This window comes from Grammomys surdaster, unplaced genomic scaffold (genome assembly GCF_004785775.1).
Source record: "Grammomys surdaster isolate TR1022 unplaced genomic scaffold, NIH_TR_1.0 126153, whole genome shotgun sequence".
NCBI classification, from domain to species: domain Eukaryota; kingdom Metazoa; phylum Chordata; class Mammalia; order Rodentia; family Muridae; genus Grammomys; species Grammomys surdaster.
The window spans coordinates 3,343,917-3,353,668 of record NW_021620961.1 but is presented as its reverse complement, the minus strand read 5'-3'; the positions used below and the strand labels follow the sequence as shown (position 1 = coordinate 3,353,668).

Genomic DNA, 9,752 nt, shown 5'->3' with positions numbered 1-9,752 from the left:
TCCTCACTAGACGTTTCCTCTGTCCCTTAATAGATTTCTTGGAGACCTTGACCTACACATGACACACTCAGCAGTAACAGTAGATGTTAAGCTCATGCCATAATGTACAAAGTGAATGGAAATCATGAGTTTCATTAAAAAAAATTGTAAAGTAGCACCAACATAATTATTTTTTAAAATGTTATTGAATTTGACATTTCTTAAGACGTAATATGCTTAGTGAAAATATGTGGTGTATCAGAGGGAAGTAAAACATAAACACCATGTATTTTAAGCCATGAAAGGAATAAAGAAAATAAGAAATACAAGGACATTGTCTGTTTGTTCAAGAGATACTTTAATGTTGATTGTTCAGTCAGGTGGCTCATGTTTGTTATCCCCACACCTAGGAGGCTGAATAAGCATTGCCTTACATTCAAGGCAAAGAGAAATTGAAGCTCTAAAAATAACCAATGAGCCTATTCAACTTGCGAACTACATTTATAGAGTGAAAGTCTTCAAATCACAACAAATTGTTTTTTACTTATAGAATCAAGCAAAATCTACTTGGTATGATAACTTGCTTTAATCTGAAACAACTCTGATTTAAAACTTGACAGGAATTTTCCTGAATGGAAGTAAAAATTAAAAAAAATGAACTTGGCTAAACATTGGCTTTAAATTACATTGTTATTATAAATTCTCTATAAAACAGGGAAATTGAGAGGAGAAAAAGGGGGAGAGAGAAAGTCATAAAGATAGAGGGAGATGTCTCAATTTGCTCCATAATTGGAAATTATTTCCACAAGTGGAGACCTTAAGGGATACCCATTTGTTCTGAATATGAATATTTGGCACATTATTATTTATAGTGTTATTAAAAAATAGGCAATTTAATTTTTAATTTACAACATATGTAAAATAGGACAAATACAAAAATTGAACACAGGATACATTAAAAAAAACACAAATTTTAAGTAGAATTGAAAATAAACATGTCCGATTCTATAGTTGCCTTACCTAGAGTTAGTGTGAGGTTCACGATTTGAACAAGAAACCAGCCAGTAGGAGGCATCGTACTTGTTGGAACTAAATTTGGTATAATGAGAATTACTTTTATTGACTGGGAAGGAATAAATTGCTTATAGAATCAAACAAAACCTACCTGGTATGGTAACTTGTTTTACCATATGGTAACTGAAATAGCTCTGACTTAAACTTGACAGCAGTTTTCCTGAACGGAAATTCATAGCAATACTCATGTCTCCATACTGAAGGCTGAGCTTCCAACATCTGAACCAATGAAGGACAATCCACCACCTACTTGACTACACAAATGGAGACAATGTGTAGGCTCCAGTTTCTGAGTTTCATTTTTTTTCTTTTAAAAGCCTGAACATTTGTACTGATTCCAAGTATTTGTTATGATTATTACTTGATAAATAGAAATAAATACTTTAATCTAACAACTTACACCTAGAATTATTTAAAGAAAGTTGTTCATTTAATTAAAATTATTATGTTAAATACCTAGCTGTTTTCCAAAAGTATATGGTTCTCATTTACCTTTACAGAATAATTGGTTGAGAATATTAACTATAGTCTCAGTTGCTGTGACAAAGTCTAATACAAAAACAACTTAAGGAAGGCATTATTTATTCTACTATACTTGCTGAGGGTACAGTCTACTTTGGCAGTCAGCAGTGGAGAGAACTTCAGAAGGAAAACACATAGATAATTTCAGCATTTAGCTTGCATTCTCCTATTAACTTAGTCCAGGAGGGCAGCACAATGAATAGTACCACTTATATTTAGGATTCTTCTTCTTATCACAATTAAAGACAGTTCTGGAAGCTCACTAATAACATGACCAGAAATTCATCTCCTGAATGATTTCAAGCTCAGTGAAGTTCTTCAATTGACATTAACAACTCCACTTAGCTTACATGCATTTCCTTTACTTGTGTCATGTTTTTAAATCTTTTTTTTTTTAATTTTAAGGAAGCTACTAGCTGTCAAGAACTGCTGTTTTGAAAAGTCATTTCTAGGAATGCATATTTTTTGACTCTACACAGCAGGTAAGGTTATATTCACCCTCATCCTCACACTCAGACAAGCTACACATAAATTTACTGGGATTTTATGATCTCAGCAAACGAGGCACACATGGCACTCTTTGGTGAGTTTCCCAGTTCATTTTATCTTCAAACATTGCAGTTCTTATTAATTTATAAATGTTAAAGTTAATTTAAAGATAAATTTTTATAGCTCACTTTTCATATGAATCAAAAGTGAGTTCACTTTTATCTGACTTCTCTTTATTCCACTTCTGAGTGAAGATTTTCCTTCATTTACATCAAAGCCAATCTCTTCATTTGTGTCCTCATTTCAATATATTTCTACCTCTGGAGATTTTGTTCCATTATTTCCTAATTTTGCCATGTTTCTCACATGTCTTATCTATGGAATTGGTTTTAACTAAAAAGATTGCTTATGATTTTCTAGCTTTCAAAACATGTTTCTCTTACCACAAATCTAATTCTTTCTCCTTTTCATTCTCCTTACATAAAATTTCCCCAACTCTTTTTAAGTCTCTGATCTCATTACACCAAGGAACTCATAACCCAAGTCCTCAGCAACCTCTTGAAAAGGCTAACTTCCTAGAATGATAAATTTTTATAATATGGATCAAAACTCTACAAATATAGTCAGAGTAGAGTTGAGATGAATTTGGGTGTATTTGCACATCATAAGACTCCGATTGGGAAGTTTGGAGGAAACATTACTAGAAGTCAGATTATTTAATTGATTCCTGTTACAGTTATGATCTAGAATCTGCTCTCTCCTGGCCCTATTTGTTAAACAATTGTTCTTTTGAACATACCATGACTTGAGTTGGGTAAATCTCTATGAGCCTTGTCCTTTCGGAAGATCTGTAAGTTATTAGAAAATTGCCTAGAAGGGGACAGTGTTCAAACCACTTACTGTTTTTTTTCTTTTGTATTATATCTTAGCTGAAAAGTGTAGAGTTTTATTCTGTATCATGTTGCTCCTCTGATGTATTGCCTTGCTATAGACATATAAATCACAGGGCATACCAAGCATAAAATAAAACGTCCACAACACCGAGCCAGAGCATTTCCTCTTTAACATTCAATAACTGCTAGTATTTTTCTTAATCTTATTTTTCATATGCATGTGGCATGTATTCTTATATATTTATATGTCCAATTGCTTATATGTACACAAGCATGGAACAGCTTAATGTTGATATTGGTAACTGTCTTTGATTCTTCTTCATCTAATTATTTAAGACAGAATATATCAGTCAACAATATCCCAGAGTTGTTCAATGTGTCAATGTGTCTAGTTTTGCAAACTAGTCAGCTTGCTCTAGAGATACCTCTGGTTCTAAATTCTGAGGCTGTGATTATAGGTGAACCATATTTTATTCCTAGATAGTTGATCATATACTTTCCTAAAGGTGTCTTGAGCATATTTCTGGATGAGGGTAACATTTAAATTCTTATACCTAGTGAAGAATTTTTCTATTTTAAAGCATCTGGGACTCTGATCTTATAACTATTTAAGTAGAAACCATGCTGGCTAGTAGTTTCATGTATGTAATATCATAAAATGTTCTCTCTTTAAATAAAAGTATATAAGCACTGTATAAGAAAAACATCAGACTAAGAAAGATGACAGTGTGTCATTATGTGGACACTTTCCTGACTCAGCACACAAGTAAAAGTACTATAAGCATACACTATCATGTTCTGCTTTTATTTATTTTTATTTCATTTAAGTTGTTGCAGTGACTGCATCTAAATTCCCATCACAGGAGCAAGCAATAAGAGTATTAGTAAGAACTCTGCCATCAGTGGTGCTCTCAGGCAACACTCATATGCTCACTGGCCAATCTAACTCCAAAACTGGCTAATTAAGAAAAAATCTATAGCATATGATGAATAATGTAAGACTGCCTTCCTATTTGTTCAAACCAGCACATTTGCAGGAATAGAAAGTAATAGAGAAAATACTAAAGAAATACTGTAAATTCTGTAAAACAATTTCATTCTGAAACTCCTTGGAAATTTTATGTTTTTAATATAAGGGATGGTATTCTCTTCCTCAGTCCTTCGCTCGCCTGATCCCACGTGTTCCCATCATCACTTACATCCCCTTTACCATGTCCAACCTCAATGTCTATTTTATTTGTTCTTTTAGTGAGATTCCTATGCTCCAGCACCTTGAGCCTTCCTTGTTACTGAGACTCTTAGCATCTGTGGATTGTAGCAGCATGGTTTATCCTCTGTTCTACCAGATGATCTTTTCTAGACACATACGTTTTTCTGAAAATTTCACGATGTCATTATTTTTAAGCAGTTGAGTAATATTCCATTGTGTAAATGTACCACATTTTCTTAATTTATTCTTCAATTGAGTAACAGCTAAGTTATACTCAGTTTCTGGCTATTATGAATCAAGCTGCTATGAATATAGTTGATCGAGTGTCTTTGTGGTATTGTAAAGCATCTTTGGAGTGTATGCCAAGGGTTGAGGTAGATCAATTCCCAGTTTTCTGAGATACTACCAAAATTACTTCCAAAGTGGCTATACAAGTTTGTACTCCCAACAACAATGGAGGAAGTACTCTGGTTGTTCCACATCCTTTCCAGCATAAGCTGTCACTTATGATTTTTATCTTAGCCATTCTTATAGGTATAAGATGGAATCTCAGGGTTATTTTGATTGGGATTTCCCTGTTTTCTAAGCATGGTGAACCTTTTTAAAATAATTTCTCAGCCAGTAGAGATTCCCCTGTTGATAATTGTATGTTTATGTCTGTACCCAATTTTTAAATTGGACTATTTGTTTTCTTGATGATAGGGTGAGAATCTCTGAGATGACCTAGAAACCAAGTACGATGGAAACTCCCCAGCATCTATGAGTGTAACTCTAGCTCAGACTGCTAGTAATTGGGGATATGTAGTCTGACATCACTATCCTCTATAACCAAGCAAGACATCCAATGTTGGGATTGGGACATCAACCCAGCCACAAAATCTTTGATCTACAAATTATCCTGTCTAAAAGATGTACAGGGTTACAGATATAGGTAAAATTGAGGGAGTTACTGTTTAATGACTGGTCCAGTTTGAGACCCACACAATGAGAGAAGATACACACCTGACATTACTAATGATATTCTGTTATCCATGAAGACAGGAGCCTAGCACAATCATCATCAAAGAGGCTTCACCCAGCAACTGACAGAAACAGATACAGAGATTCAGAGCCAAACATTAGGCAGAGATTGGGAATCCTGTGGAAGAGTGGAAGGAAAGATTGTCGGAAACAAACACAAAAAATCCACCCAAGAAAACCCGTAGAATCAACTAATCTGGGCCCATAGTAGGTCGCTGAGACTGAATCACCAACCAGGGAGCTCTTATGGGATTGACCTCTGCTCTCTGCATATATGTTAGTTAAATTCATGTAGCTTAGTCTGTAAGTGGAAATCCTAACAGTGGGGGCAGGATCTGTCTCTGCCACTGTCTTTGATATTCTGTTATCCATGAAGACAGGAGCCTAGCACAATCATCATCAGAGAGGCTTCACCCAGCAACTGACAGAAACAGAAACATATATCAGTGCCTGTCTTTGGCACTGATACTTTCTACTGGGTTGCCGAGTCCGTCAAGCCTCAGTAGGAGAGGATACGCACACACATGTATACACACACAAACACACACATATATACACAGGCATACATACTTTCATTTGGAATTTACTTCTTTTATTAAATAATTGTATTATTAGTTTCACATGTTTATTCAATGCTTATCAAATAATCCCACAATTTGCTACTTCCCTTTCCTGTTCTAGTTCCCACAATTCTTTTTCCCTCTTGTTCATATTTATGCATTTTTCTCCTTTTACCCACTGAGACTCAGCAGGACTGTGTGACTCTGGGATGTGAACCCATTGAAACTTGGGGTTTATCAGTAAATAGACACTTAAAGAGAGTGGTTCTCCTCACATATTCATCTATAGCCTATCTCAGGCCTGGGAGATGGCTCTGTGGTTAAGAATAATTTTATTGCTTTTAGCAAACTCAATCTCTGCTCCCCAAACCCAATGTGGGCAGCTCACAATTGCCTGTAACTAAAGGTTTGGGTTTTGGCATCCCATCATCAACCCAGTCAGATTGTTATGCTCCACCTTACTGATCAATTAAAATGGGGATCTGAGAGCCTCTCAAATTCTCTAGGTTTATAGTTGATGGAGACAATCCTTTCTGGGTCTTGTGAAGATAACTACAATTGTTGGTAATTGAAATAGTTGTATCATATGTAGAGATACTGTACTTCACCCTGTTCCCTCTCTTCCATACCCCTGCCCTTCTTCCACAATGCTCTATAGCATGAGGCAGGGTGATATGAGTCCCACTTGTTGATTTCCTGCAACAATTGCTTATCATAGCACATGTAAGGGAAGAATGTAGAGGAAGAATACTGTAGGTGCTAAGGGTTAGGTAGGGAGGAAGGTGGAAGGATTCAGGAAATGAGGGTGTCTGAAAGAAGGACTAACCACGATAAAGAGAGAATAATGAAGCCATCTGGAAACCTGCCCTGTAACCCAGGTAAATATTTCAAAAGACTCAATTTAGTCACCCTGCATGACTGACTGTTGCTACTCCTAGAAATGGTAAATGTTTAAACTAGCTCTCAGTCTCAGATATGGGATACCACCATGGAACTCATAACAGAGTCCACAGAAACCTGCAAAGAAATACAATTTCTACACAATATTTTAACTGCACTAGCAAACAGACTTAAAGAATAAGATCGTATTAGCACAGATGCAATGCATCTTAGTTAGAAATTATATATAATATATATATAAAGCAGGCCAGAGTTTATCTAGAAGCATCTTTCATATTTTCACCCACTCAAACTACTACAGGATGATAAGCAAAGCATCTGTGTGAAGGAGGGCAGGGCAGGATTCTTCTAGCCAATTCATCAACCTTATCTCAGGTAAACAACTGTCTTTTGACTGGATTTGAGGCCCAGTTCACCTCACCTAGGAGGAGGAAAGGTTCAACAATGTAAACCCAACTGACAAACCCAGTATGGCAAGGCCATAGGACTAAATTTCCTGATGGTTAACTAGATTGACAAATCCTATGCTGTCTTCTTAAATTCTATGTTTGCACCCATAGGAAAAAAAATTAACAAATTGCTTTAATCCTTAATCTCAGAAACTTTCCTTACAACTTTGGCAGTGATTGCAGTGACTCATGATGTCTCAAGATGCAGAGACATTTACTTTCAAGTAATTCCCTATCACTTTATTTATTTATTTATTTTAAACTTTTAATGACAAAAACAAAAATACACCTAAAAGCGAAGCTTCTGGAAAAACCATTTGCTCTTTCCCGTCTTGTATCGCTCCTCAAACTTGACCTTTACCTCCCGCCTGGCCTTGTGTTTCAAAGTTGGGTCCCTGAACACATCCTTGTTGACAACAGTCTTGTCCAAGGGGATATCCACAGATTACCTGGTTGGCATGAGGTGGTTGTAGTTACAAACTTTCACAAAGTACTTGATCTTGGATCGCTTGGCGATTTTCTTCTTGCCCATGACAGCTGTCACTTTTCGGGAATAGCGGTCAATCCCAGCCACCATGGCATGGCTGTAAGGCCGGTCTGAGGTGCCATCATCAATGTTCTTCACGATGACGGCTTTGTGTCTGGAGTAGCGTCCAGCCAGGACTAGCACCACCTTCCCGGGTTTCATGAACTTGTCCATTTCGACAGCAAGGAGCAGGCAACCCAGCAGAAAGGAAAGAAGGTCCCTATCACTTTATTAGATGAAAAACTCTCTTTAGGTGAACTGCATTTCCATTGCTGTACATAGAACACGTGTCTATCAAGTATATATGTTACTATTTCTGTCACCAAGCAGTAAATAGCTTATATAATAACTTATAATATATAATATAAATAACTTACCTCATGTATGTTTCACGTATTTAAGTACACAGTAAAGAAAGCATGCTCCATATTACTAGCAAATATTTAATTGTTACGCTACTAAGACGAGCCAGCAATGAAGTGAAGTCTCAAAAATATCAAATCTATAACCTGTCAACTTGGGCAGATGAAGACGGAAGGTCATTGTAAGTTTAAAGGAAATCCTCATTATGCAGTGAGATTGAGCCTGGTCTGAGTTATACATAGTTTTAAAATTCCAGGCAGCACAAAACATAACTCAGTCATATTGTGCTCACTTGTTTTATCTGATACAAAAATTTGGCCCTTTATATATCAACATTTAAATGATAACTTGTGGGATGAGTTAGTTTTATTAGTTTTAGTTCAAACATCCACTAAGTTTCATAGCTTTAAGCTACACTGTATCCTTTTGCAATCCAAACCAGATAGCCAGAATAGAGTTTGAAAATATTCTCACATGGTTACAACTATTTGAAGTTGTAGGTTATGTTTCTTCTTGTTTTATGCTACTCTTTGAGGAAAAAAAACACCTCAGGTTTTATTTAATATTCATTTGAGGGAAAAAGTCCTTAAAAGTCATTTCTGACTATTTCCAATGAACATATTTCTCTTCTATGAATGAACTGAAAAAAATTAACTAACATGGATCTTTACCAATAATGTAAATATTAATGCTAACAAAAGAACACTAATTTTGAATCATAATATTTTATATTTTTACAAGTTCAATTACCTTTGTTAAATATACAAGAGTATGACTGAAATTGACCTTTAGTCAACTATCAAAGGTATGGTTAATTTTAAGATTATGAAATTCAGTTTATTTTTCAATTTGGTGGTGAAGTTATGAATTAATATATACTACCACAAGCCTTTTTCCAAAAAAATGGAATGCTGCATTTTGATAAACAGAAAATACAAGCTAATAATTGGCTTTATCTTTTTGGACCAATAAAGCTTTGTTATCAGATGGAGATGATGGAAGTTTGGACCATGTTCTCTCTCTTGGAGGTCACCTGACATTTTCAACTACAGAAATTTTAGAGTGGTAACAATCAATCAGATACAATTTCAAATCTCAATGTATTTCAGTGTCTTGTCCACAGTTCACTGAGATGCTGCCTCATTACACAGTAGAATGCACACTGTCCTTAGCTCTTATTATTGTTACCTATCATCTATGTGCATACTACAGAGAACAGGCACAGTTACTCTGATTTGTTTTTCAAACAAATGATTCCATTTGTTTCCACAGAATGATTTCCATTAATTATATTATAACCATTTAAATTTTAGATCTTCAACAACTACATCTTTTGTCTGCAGTTTATTTCTTTGCTATACAGTAAGAAAAATTAGTATGCTATAAATTAGTTGTGGAGCAATATTCTATCAGAAACATTTGAAAGTTTATAGGATAAAGGAATGATAACAATTTAAAAAGTGGGAAGAAAGCAAAAATAACTTCAGTATATTATGATCTCTTTTTTGTTCTTGTAATAGGGTAAAATTGAGCCTCATATTACATAACTTATCTAAGGTTAGTATGTTCAATTACAAAAGAGTGATACTAAAGAAGGTACCAAGAAATGGTGATTCATCCATCACCCAATGTCTTTTCTTCCTCAAATAATTCAGCATACTCTAAACTTACTGATGAATTAAGTCATTTTCAACACCATGATATTAATAACTCAATGATACAAGAACTATTCACTGGAAAACATTATTAAGCAATTTAAGATTTTGA

The 9,752-nt window shown here is 35.1% G+C and overlaps 1 pseudogene; it reads right to left on the bottom strand.

Moving 5' to 3' along the window:
* Window positions 1-7,385: 7,385 nt before the first annotated feature.
* On the bottom strand, window positions 7,386-7,796 carry LOC114612268 (annotated as a pseudogene).
* Window positions 7,797-9,752: the final 1,956 nt, after the last annotated feature.